The following is a 13,015-nucleotide window of genomic DNA, read 5'->3' as shown; positions in this document are numbered from 1 at the left end:
TATTAGCCAGAGGTGGTATTCAGCAGGTTCTGATCAATTCTGGAGAACCAGTAGCGGAAATTTTGAGTAGTTCAGAGAATGCCACCTCTGACTGGAGATTTTACAGGATCCTTCCCCTTTGTGCCACTTCCACCAAGTCACGCCCACAGAACCAACAGTAAAAAAAATTGAATTCCACCACTGGTATTAGCCCAGAGTTCTAAGCAATTTGGGGTGATGGAAATAAACTAGCCACTTTCCACAGCATTTGTGCAGAATTGTATTGTTGCAGAAAAGAGGGACCACACCAGCTCTTTGTCTCAGGGAAAGATTTATTGTGCAAGGTTCAGCAGCATTAGCAAGATTGAGGTTCTGAACCCCGAAGGGTAGTTACACACAAGTTTTTATACCTTGCAGACCAGGATATTGATTGTTACGTAAAAATGCACCCTCTTCCTGGGACAAGTAGACCAGAGGTCCCTGGGTCACATAGGCCAGGGGTTTCTGCCATTTGGTCAGAACCCCTGGTGATAATAGAACAGGATACATTTGCCATGCCTGACTACCATATAAGGATATAAGTTTGCCAATTTCCTGATCACTTTGTTTCTGCCTATTAAGGTAGATGGGGTAATTTATCTCCTTGTTGATGGAGTCTGGCCATTGTTGTCCAGTCCAACCTTAACTTTCTACTTTAGTATATGCCAAAAAGTCTCAGGAATTAATAATAGCAGCATAAATAGTAACAGTATGCAACTAGTACCATTTTCCATGTTTGCACAGAAATAAATGCTCAAGTGTCAAATTGGTTTTAGTTTTATGCATGATGAGTTTGGTTTTATTTCAGAAAAATAAAACTGAAAATCTCATTTGGCACTGAACATTATCACCCTGTTAACATTTAGCCCAAACTTCTCAGTTTGATACATATGCTTTTTATTTAATCAAAAGAAATCCAGTGTTGCCAGGACAATTCATTCAAAGCTACAATATAAATACACTGTTTAAAACATTAATTGTACATCAATTCATCGACATAACACTAAAATAGTTACAATCATGGGAAGCTGGTGGAAAGAAAATTTTATAACACCAGTGCCATACAGTATGCATTGTTAAAAGTAGAGTATGCCAGGGGCAAAGAGATTCCCTAGCTTGATTCCTTTTCATGGGGGATCTTCTTCCTTTCCAATGCTTTTTGTCAATTCCATACCACTATCGCCAATTAAAATTCTTTCCTGATTTATGAACATATCCCATTTCCACTCAAGTTCTGAAAATAAGCCCTTTAGTTTTGCATTTATTATCATCTATTTAAAGTGTTCAACTATTGTTAATGTTTCTACAGAAACCTTGGATATGCATCAACGTTGCTGTCCTTCAGTAGGAAAAAGATACCTTGTATTCTGTCAGGTAAATAATTGCTGAGCAAGATTGCTGATGCTTCTGTAAAAGGGAGAGAGAAAGAAAGGAGATGGGGAAGAGGAGAGAGAAGGAGAAGGCAGCCAGAAGGTAGATGCATTTCAGTGATTATATATCCAATCAGGAAAATTCTTGGGAATAACATCTCTCTTAATAATATATAAATTATAACCCTCAATATATGAAGACAGATATATTTTACAGATAATTTAAAATACCTGAGGCAATTTGCAAATCATTTCATCATCTATTTTTTGGAGCTTGAATATGAAACAACTGAATTCCAAGAAAGAAATCCTTATTATGTATTCCAGAGGTAAAACAATGAATATGGTCAGCAGACCCTTCTCTTGTATGGCGAACAATATATATTATTTATGTTTGCTTCAGAATTTAAAGAAAACATAGAAGGCACCCTCTCTATTGTCTTAAGATATTTCAGCCATTGGCAGCTCTTTTGCAGCTGTTTCTCCTGTAGAACAAAAAAGTGACTTTTCTATTCAAAGGCTATTCAAAGGTATCTCAGGGATAGAAACTACTGATATCTTCCACTTAGTGGAAGATATCAGTATATTATTAAAACTCCATTTTAATGCAGTTGCAGTTTTTATAATGCCCTTTTAAATTAAGGTATAAAGTATAGCATTTATATGTTATGTATGCTCTCTGTCTCTCTCTTTTTCTTAAAGGTCACTCTAAATTAAATTAAACTTAAAACTGGATTCATACCAGGAAATTGTTGTCCTAAAAGATGACAAATGAACTCCAATTTTCACTATGTGTTGCTGTTGTAAAACCAGTGGCTCTTATATACCATATATATCCAATCAATATATGTAAATATAAAGGCTTTCTTTTCAAGGCTTCACAGTCTTGAAAGAAGTACAAGTCCACAAAGTTGCAAAGGCTATTGTGAATTATTCAAATTCTAGTGGTGATAAATTATATTCTTACCACAATGAAAATATTCACAGAAAATATTACATATATGGTACACAAATGTACAATTTTCATGATTTAAGTCCTCTTGACTTGTTGAAAATGTAGACATGTTTAGTCTACATTTCTAAAAGACTTGTTCTCTGATATGTGAATAATTTCCTGCTACAATTGGAATTTGGACTAATTTTTTGTAGAGACTCACATGCAGCCTTGCCATTTTATATTTTGACTGTCATTACTTTTTTTCCTGACAGTTCCTGCCTTCTCTTTCCTTACTATATAATTTTTTTCAACCTACAAGTCAATTGTTGATTTGGACTTCAGATTTTATGGCTTTTTATTCAAGATTTGGCTTTGATTGGCCATGAGACAGCCCTGATAGAGCTAAAACCATGGACTTTTCATAACAATACCTAGAGAAAGCTTCTTTTTCCAAGATGGCAACTACCACAGTTTTTATCCTTTCTATTCAACTACTTACTTATTATAAAACGGATCTCCAGTGATACTTAGACTGATGAACACATGCTTTCCACCTCCCTTGCTTCCTACCTAGTCTAACAACTATATACTGCTAAGGTTTCTTAGTTCTTAGGTTTGGCAGTAGAGGGGGATGGAAAAATCTGATGTTGAGTTCATTCACAGTCTTTCAGTAGAAATATCACAATGACCAAATATTGCAGCAAAGAAACAGAGAGCACAATAAAAAATTGTTTCAAAGCAATATTGCAACTTTATTTTCTTAAATAATACACCATTCATTCTTACTCATCAGCTCATATCTAGATTGATCAAATAGAAGATGAGGAACTCTCAGTGAGATATAAATGTTCTAGTTCGTCCTTAATCTCCGGCCAGTTTAAGTTGGCTGTCACTGCCATGTGACTTTCATTGTTTCTGCTTTTCATACTAATTAGCAGAACATTGTGTTATTTTAACATCTATTTTCCATCAGACAGTACCTCTTGTGTTTTGACTGCTCACCTCCTTTCCTACAGATGTACAGCTTAGCAGATAATTTAACTTTACCAGCCTCCTGCTAGAGTCCCAATTCTTTTTATACCTGGTCATAATGACTCCCCTTTTGCTCATAACAGACTTATTTATCTCTCAATGATTATTTAGAATACTCTTCTGTAGCTGACATGAAGGAGATTAAGCAAATTATAGTTTTTTTGTTTTTTCATTTCTCCCTTCGCATAAATGGATAAAAAGAAGTGTTCCAGATCTAGCTTTCAGTTGCACAGCCCATGGGAATTTCTAAACAATCAGATGAAAAGGATTTCTTATCAACAAAAATATCATAAATACAAATGATAACTCTCTCATATTAAGTAACAAAACTGATCTATTCTATCAACTAAAGCTGCCTTGTTAGAGAACACTGCATCTTTGACACAATATAATTATTTCTGTTATGTTCAGTCGGTGGGTCCCATGAATAGACGAGGCTCGATTAGTGAACAACAGCTCTTTATTTTACAGATAGATTCTGAGACCGAAACCCTAGCGCGTGGCCAGCTCTTCTTATAGAGCTGGCCACGGCTAGGCAGCCAATGACAACTCTTTGAGTTTGCCGCGCTTGGTTTTAGCCAATCGCAGCAAACCCTGTATGAGCCAATCAGGAACGTTCAAGCCGTCCAATCATGATCCGGCTTGTCTGGGCCAATAGGAACGCAGGGTTTTGAGCCTGCTAATATGGAACACTCCTCCCCTCTTGATTCCGTCCAAGGGGTGAGGTAACGTAGTCACGTAAGTAGGCGGGCCTTCGGACCTGCCTACTTGACTTGCACAGTTCATAATGTCTCTGGTTGTTGTCAGGTTCGGACGGGCTCCGCGTCGCTCTCAAGCTTCTCGATGGAACCGCCTGGAAGGGTGAGCCGGGCCGATAGCTGCGACTCCCGCCTCGTGTATCCGGGTTGGTCGAATCGTTCGCTCTGTCATTCCCGCCTGGATTCTCTGGGCTGGTTGAGCTCGTCCAGCTGCTACTTCCAGGTGAAACACCCGTCTGCCTCGGTTCCCTGTTTGTAGGTAAGTATTGCTGGTTTAATGTTTGATTTTTATTTAATGTGTGTGTGGGGTGTTCTGCTTGCGCAGATACCGGTTCTTTTTCTAAGTTTGAGGTTTCCACCCCCCTCTGATTTCTTGGTTAGAGTCTGTGAGGGAAAAAGTGGCCAGTCTAGATCGTAGCTGGTCAATGTGCCGTTTCCAGCTCCTACCATCAGTGGTCTGGAGCCAGTAGGAGCGGGGGCCGGTGACTTGGATGATCTTTGCTGGTAGCCATAGTGGGTCCCCAGTAAAGTTTTTAGTGAAAACAGTGTCTCCCACGTTGAAGGCTCGGTGTCGGCTTGTAGATCCAGGGGGTTTCTCTGGAGTGTAAGTAGGGTGCAAACGGTCTAGAGGTGACCGGAGTCTTCTGCCCATGAGCAATTCCGCTGGGCATTTGTTCATGGTGGTGTTGGGTGTGATGTGTTGTATTAGGAGCATTTTGTTGATTTTTTCGTGGATGTTGCCATGTTCAATTTTTTGGATAGTTTTCTTTGTGAACTGAACCATGCGTTCAGCCCACCCATTCGCCGCTGGGTGAGCGGGTGATGTCAATGCATGTCGGATGCCATGGTCTGCCAAGTATTGCTCAAACGCCAATGCAGTAAATTGAGGTCCATTGTCAGATACTATCACATGTGGCAGACCATGGGTGGCGAAAAGTTTGTTTAATTTTTTGATAACTGCTTCTGTGGTGGTTGTCTTCATTTTGTTAACTTCGGGCCAATTTGAATAGGCATCAACAGTGATTTAAAAGGTATGTCCTTTGGTTGGCCCCGCAAAGTCAATATGGATTCGTGACCAGGGGCCTCTGGGGGTTTCCCATTCTAGCGGTGGAGCTGCAGGGGGAGCCGAGCGGGTTTCTTGGCATCTGCTGCAACCGGCGACCCAAGTCTCTATTTGTTTGTCCATGCCTGGCCACCATACATAGCTTCTGGCCAGGGCTTTCATTCGTACAATGCCCAGGTGCCCATTGTGCAGCATGTCTAGAACTTTTTTTTGTAATGTTTCTGGTATAACCACCCGGTCTCCCCAAAGGATGCACCTCCTTTGTGAAAAAAGTTTGGTTTGCCGGCTTTTAAATGGTTTAAAGAGTTCATTTTTTTCGCTTTCCGGCCAACCCCTCTCCACCCAGCTGAGGACTCATGCCAATCGTTTGTCCCTTTTTGTTTTGCGGGCAATGTCTTGCGCTGTCAATGGTGGCGTGGGTATTGTTTCTATTTGTAAAATAGATAAGGTGGGTGCTGGGTCGTCTTGCACATCTGGTAGGGGGGATCGGCTTAAAGCATCAGCATGCAAGATGGTCTTGCCGGGCCGGTGTGCTAGATGGTAATTATAAGCGGCAAGAAATTCAGACCATCTTGTCATCCTGGGTGACAGGATGTTTGGAGTGGGTTTGTTCCCAGCCAGTAGGGGTTTGTGGTCCATAATAATTGAAAATGTCCTACCATAAATGTATTCGTGGAATCTTTTCACTGCGGAGACTATGGCTAGGGCTTCTTTGTCCATCTGGCTGTAGTTCCTCTCTGGCTTGGACAGGGTTCTTGAGAAAAATGCAATGGGAGCCTCTTTCCCATTCGGCAAGGTGTGGCTAAGGATTGCCTCGACACCAAAGGGTGATGCGTCGCATGTGACAGTCAGCGGTAGGGTTTCGTTATATTGAATAAGGACTGCATCGGAAGTTAAGAGGTTTTTTATTTGTTAGAAAGCGCGTTCCTCTCGCCTTCCCCAGATCCAGGATGCCGTTTTGTCCAGGAGCCTATTCAAGGGTTCCGCGACAGTCGCCTTCTGGGGTAGGAAAACATTATAGAAATTAATGAGTCCAAGGAATGCTTGGAGTTCCGTTTTATTTTTCGGTCTGGGGCTTCCTTGATGGCTTTTAACTTTTTGTCAGTAGGATGAATTCCATGTTGGTCTAGGAGGTACCCCAGGAATTCAACCCTTTCAGTACATAGCTGGCACTTCTCCTTTTTTACTTTGAGGCCGGAGTCTTTAAATTTTTGTAAGACCGCTCTAAGCCGTTTCTCCAATTGTTTCTTATTGGGGGCTGCTACTAGCACGTCGTCGAAATAGGGTACGACTCCTTTAATTCCCTGCAGTAGTCTTTCCATTAGGCTTTGGAAAACCCCAGGTGCGACGCTGACTCCAAATTGGAGTCAGTTGCATTTAAATGCCCCTCGATGTGTCACGATCGTTTGTGCCTCGGCAGTTTCAGCATCGACCGGCAGCTGCTGATAGGCTTGTGCCAGGTCAAGCTTTGCAAAGATTCTGCCACCCCCAAGTGAGTGTAGGAGGTGCTGGACTACTGGCACAGGGTAGGCACTCTGCTGCAGGGCATGGTTGAGGGTGGCCTTGTCTCCACAGATTCTCAGGGAGCCATCTGGTTTGATGGGAGTGACAATGGGTGTCTCCCAACGGGCATGGTCGATAGGTTCTAATACGCCTTGCGCGATGAGCTTATTTAATTGCTCGTCTATCTTAGGCTTGAGTGCAAATGGCACTCGGCGCGGCTTGAGGCGGATGGGTGCGATGTCTGGGCTACTTTAGCAATATGCCCCCGCTTCTCGCAATGTCGGCAAACAGCATCCAGCATTCGGAACGTGGGTGATTTCCTCCGCAGCCGGCACACTGGTACCCCGACTTATGACCTCGCCGGTCTCGCCGATTGCGTTCTGACTGAAGTCGGTGAATTTCTTCTTCTTCGCTGTCAGAGTGGGATTCGACGTCGCCATGGTGGGTGGTGGTTGCGAGTTTTTCTGGTGTGGTAGTTGCCTCTCTAGTCGATTGACGATTGGTTCCGTTTGAACGCCGCATTCGGACCGCTGATTTGCGGGTAGCTTCGGCCGCAGTTGCTTCGGCTATGGCGTCAGCGAGGGAGATGTCACCCTTGGCCATTAGTCTGCTTTGGAGTGCTGGATCTTTCAGGCCGAGGACAACCCAGTCTCGCATGGCCTCATCAAGGTTAGCGAATCCGAACAAACCTCCAAGGTCTCTCAGGTCAGCCACAAATTCACCGATGCTTTTGCCCTCGCGCTGGTTTCTTTGATAAAAATCATGCCTCCGGATAAGAGTTGGTATGGCCGGGGCATAGTGGTTTCGGAGGATGGGAGCTAGGTTGTCCCAATCCATTGTTTTGACATCTGCGGGCTTTGCTAGTGCCTTGGCCATTTTGAAAATGGCGGGCCCACAGTGCGTCAAAAATACCGCCCGTTTCTTGCTGCCGGTGGCATCTTTCAAGTTGTTGGATTCCAAAAACATTTGGAAATGATCAATGTAGGACTCCCAGTTCTCGCTGGCTGGGTTAAATGGTGCGGGCGGCGTGGTGCTGCTGGCCATTTTGCTGGTCGTCTCTGCGCCATTTGCCATGTGCTGGTTAGTCTTGTTGTCTCAGAATCCCACCTTTGTCGCCAGTGTTATGTTCGGTCGGTGGGTCCCATGAATGTCTATATAAGGCTCGAGTAGTGAACAACAGCTCTTTATTTTACAGATAGATTCTGAGACCGAAACCCTAGCACGTGGCAGCTCTTCTTATAGAGCTGGCCGTGGCTAGGCAGCCAATGACAACTCTTTGAGTTTGCCGCGCTTGGTTTTAGCCAATCGCGGCAAACCCTGTATGAGCCAATCAGGAACGTTCAAGCCGTCCAATCACGATCCGGCTTGTCTGGGCCAATAGGAATGCAGGGTTTCGAGCCTGCTAATATGGAACAATTTCATTAAAAAGCAAGTGAGTCCATGCTAACCATTGGAGCAGACTCTGTAGATTTGATGACAAATCACTGTCAGTTCATAGCTGAAACTATAAATTTAACCTTTAACATTTCAAGAATTATTTACCATTATGGAAAAACTAGATAGTAAAGTCAGTATTCTGTTCACACTTTAGCCCACCAGATGCACTAGGAAGCTCATAAATGGAAGGTTAATGCAGCCTTTCTTTCTCTCTCCACATGCACCCAACATGGAGAAATGGTTATATAGTAGGTATACCCAGAAGTAGCACCCAGTCATAAAGATGAGTGTCCTAGAGATCTAGGAAGGCATAACTTTTGCTATTGTCAGAAATAATGCTGTTTATTAAATGAACAAGGGATATGGGTTTCAAGAAGAGGCATAATTTATTCCCTAAACTGACTGTTACATGGTCACTTGTCTCAAGCTGTAGAATTCTGCTAAAGTTTAGTCATTAGTGATCTTTCTAAGCATTAAAATGAGTAAATTTAAAATGAGTAGATTTCTAGCTTTTTTCCAAGTATGTTCAATCCAAGATTTTAAGATGCTGATGTTGTACCATTAACAACTGCCCTGAATTATAGTCCCGGGACAAAGTCTCCTGGCTAAGAAACTAAAGAATTTTGTTATCAGCACCATAAATGCTAGGGTTACCCTGACAACTGAAAGTACGGAATGTCCTAATGAGTCTGTAGACAAATCTTCCAATAATATTTTACAGAAAGAAGACCAGCAATATGACTCAATTAAAACGCTGCCAATAAAGCAAAAGTGGAAATTTTAGAAGCATGGAAGACATGGAACAATCTTTGTCACCTTCACATTTGAGTACAGTCTTGTTACATTCTGGCACTCAGGCAGCAATAATGAAGTTCAGAAGCAATATTTTCCCTACTATTGATATTCAAATATCTTTCCCTGAAGGCCATGGGTTTCTTACAACAAAATGCCATACTTAAAATTGTGCTCTCCAAATCCTTCTTACAGTATTGCGAGCTTATTAATGGCACCATTTTATTTTCCAAACCTGAAATGAGTGACCATCCCAAAAGTGAATCCAATGATAAGCCCCTTGTTAAGTAACAGACTTTTTTGTATTTTTATATGCTGTCCACTCATTAAAATAAAAGAGGCCTGACATGATGCCTTTGTGCTTTTGATTAATGATATAAGGAACAAACTTGTCACTGATTATAATAAAACTAAAGTAGTTACTTTCTTTAGAGGAACCATTATACTTAAGCACACTTTGGAAAATCACTGCCCTTGGCACTGTCCAAGTTAGGATATTCAAATATTTTGGAGCCTGCTTCCACATTTTATAGATCTGGACTAAATAGCCAGTCTGTTAAAGTAGTTAAGGCACCAGGTTATAAACCCAGAAAACCATAAGTTCTAATCCTACCTCAGGCATGAAAGTCGGCAAGGTGACTTTGGGCCAGTCATTATCTCTAACCTATCTTGCAGAATTGTTCTTGTGAGGAAAATAGGAGAAAGAAAGAGTATTAGGCATGCCTACCTCCTTGATTTGTTTACAAAAATAATAACAGAAAATGATAAAAATGAAATAAAATAAAGAGATTCAGCTACTTGACCCATAAGCCTTCAAACACAGTGTTGCATTTTGCCAACAGTAACAATAACATCTCCATTTTAAATGTCTTTAAATATACTGAATATTTTTTTTTTAAAAAAAATACAGAACAAGAAAAGAAAGATAGAAAAAGAAGCCTCTCTCTTCATTCTCAGGAAGTTTTATCAACATTAACAACTTAACATTATTTCTCAAAATATGACAAGCCTGGAATCACATTTCAAGGAAGAAACTGTGAAAGGAAAATACCACCCCCATCTACAAGTTGGAAGAACCAAAATCTATCATAAGGATAATGAAAATTAAGTTTGGTGGATAATATGTAATCCATATTTACCTTCTAAAGACTTTGCATATTTTATTTTAATGTAAATATTTAAACTTAATGAATTCTTACTATTTAGATTATTCAGACTTTCTGCCAACTATAGTATACTAAGGATTTTTCAGTGTTTGCTCTGCATTTCTAATCAATTCCCCTCGTGTTTAAAAAGGTTCCCTGATGCATTACTTCAAGTTTATAGTTGACCTTTGTAATATGCAATTAGCTTAAGAGAAATGTTTTCTCTTTTTCAAGAAGGAAGTTTATTTGCTTGGCTTTATAACAGGCAGGTTTATCTCCTGCTCCAGGAGAATAATTTATGAAACCCACATATGGGTACTCCTTGCCATATAATGTAGCCTGTCTATTAATGTTATAAGTGGATACAAGCAGGTTGTTACTGCCATGATTGTATAACCTTTTATTATAACAATCATAAAGTAACCACTGTGATCAACTCATTTGCTGTGTGCTTGGTTTTCCCGAGTAAATGCCAGTTTGCGTCAAAAATATTGTAAAACGTGTTGGCTTCCGGTTTGAGCTTCTTCGGTGACAGACATAAATCTGCGATCATGCGTGGTTTTGGTCTGGGCTCGCCGCTGGAGCACCCCAAGCTGGCTGGTTTGGGGGCTAAGCCACCCCGTAGAGGTGGTGAAGAAGGGGGAGACTGCCAGCAGGGTTGAGGAGAGCCGCATCTCTCCTCCTCAGCTGGCCATTACTCCCTTTCCCGAAGGCGGTTGCAGCGGTGGTCAGAAATGGCCACCTCAAAGAAGAACTCGACCGGAAAAGAATGTGCAGGAGGAAGATAAGAAGAGAAAGTTTTGGTTGACCAGGTTAAATTGCAAAAGCAACAACTAAGGTACCCTGGAATTTAAACTAAAAAAAAAATAACATCGTTCCCAAAGAAGATTCTGAAGCAGCGAAGGAAAGTGAAAAGGGAAAGGTTTGGGTTTTTTTTCGTTCTCTCCCTTTCCCTATACTGACAACTAAGAGACTTAAATAAGAAATCGGGGGGAAAAAATCCGCTTTTACATTACCAGGCAATTAAGCTGAAAATAAAACAAAATGTCAAAGGGATAATAAAGATTTCGGGACACTAAAAAAAATTTGTAAGCAGGAAAGGAGAGAAAAAGAATAAAAGGGCAGGATCTGGAAAAAAGGGAGGAGACTGCCTGGAATTAAAAGGAATCTACAGTAAGACTTCTAAAAGATACATTTTAACTAAAACTTGGCAACTAAATAGTAGAACCCCAGGAAGAGAAAGTGAAAAAAAAAGCAAAAAGAAACAGCTAAATCCCAAGAAAGAAATACTCAGACTCCATGGTGTAGAGCAAAGTCATCCTTTTACTGGGAAATAAAGTGGAAACGATAGAGCCAATTCCGAAACTAAGAAATTGGCGGGTAGAACACATATACAAAGGAATAGAATTGCTCCCACCCCCCAAAGTTCAAATGATTCTTCCAATTAAAACTTCTGAATATGATCATGTGGTCATCTCCAGGTGGTGATGAGGCTATTGTCAGTTGACCTTGACATATTTTGATAAAAGTTCGCAGTTGCGCAAAAAGGGACAGAGGCTAGCGAAGAAATGGAAAGTTAAAGAAAAGAATCCCCCCTCCCCTTGCTAACCCAGCAAAGGAATGCAAAACACCTCCTGCCTTCTTCCCCTCCAAGATTCCCCCCTCCCACCATTTCATGACAGCCGAAAGAAGTAAATTAGCATAGCAGCAGATATACAATAGTTAGAAGACAGAATATACTTATTAGGAAGATATCTTGAGGCTGACATTGCGTGTATTTGGATTACTTGGTGATCTTTGGATTCTTGGTTATTGCATTTGAATGACTAAAATTAATCGGGTGGTTGTTTAAAAATATATACGATGGCACTACTTCTGGATGAATTGAAAATGGAACTAAAAAGTACAAAGAAGATGCACAAGAAGGGAGGGGTTCTTTTGGCTTCGTTTTTCAATTCTTAGAAATGGAGATTTGGAACTATGAGAAACAACAAGAAACGTCTGCAAAACAAGAAGACTGGGACAAAGAAGAAGCCATCTTTAATGAACAAGTAATTCTATGTGGGGAAGAAGAAAAGGAAAGAGGGGAAAGAGAATGGAGAATTTAAGACTTAAAAAAACAACCAAAGAAAAGAAAAATAGTTTGAAAAATAAGTATAATGTTGGAAAGCAACAGAAGAGGGGAATACAGAAGAGAGAAATAGAGGTAGAGAGACAAGGGGGTAAAAAGGGGAGAGAGGAGAAGAAAGGGAAGAAGGAAAGGAAAAGAAGTTACAAAGGACAGAAACAAGATATAGAGAAACAGGGCCTATTTAGAGATAATGGGTGAAAATTTAACTGAAAAAGGGATTCTGTAAAGGTACATAAGATTGTATTGTTATATTAGTAATAGAAATAATTTTAGAAAATTGAAAACAATGTATGATTAAAATGAGGGATAAAATAGTGTAATTTAGTGAAATGTTTGTTAATAAAATAAGTGAAATAAAATAAATGAGAAAATTGAATTTGGAAGGGACGGGAACATTTTAATTAGTTAATGTTTTATAAAATATAAGTGAAGGGGGGGAATTAATTATGGAAAGCTTATAACTGTTCCCATAGAAGTATGATATTTAATTGAAAAGTAATGTTAAAAAGCTAAGATTTTAATGAATATTAACATTAATGATAGAATTGAATTGGAATGGAATGTGTTGTTTTAATTACATATATTTATAATCTTTTTTTTAAAGAATATAGTGTGTATTTTAAGAATGCACCAAGCAGAATCCGAATGGAAGTTATGTATTATATTGAATGTTATAACTTTAAGGTATATATTGAAGCTTAAATAAGAGTTAAATGGATAAAATTAAAAGATATAAAGGTGTCATACTCCAATCAGCAACTACAGGAGAAACTTTGTTTAATGAGAAAAGATAATATGAAATTGAAACATGACAGACAAAAAGTATAAA

This window comes from Notechis scutatus, chromosome Z (genome assembly GCF_049901735.1).
Source record: "Notechis scutatus isolate UNSWTSFEM ecotype Mainland chromosome Z, rNotScu1.2, whole genome shotgun sequence".
NCBI lineage: Eukaryota > Metazoa > Chordata > Lepidosauria > Squamata > Elapidae > Notechis > Notechis scutatus.
Note: the sequence above shows the minus strand (reverse complement) of the source record.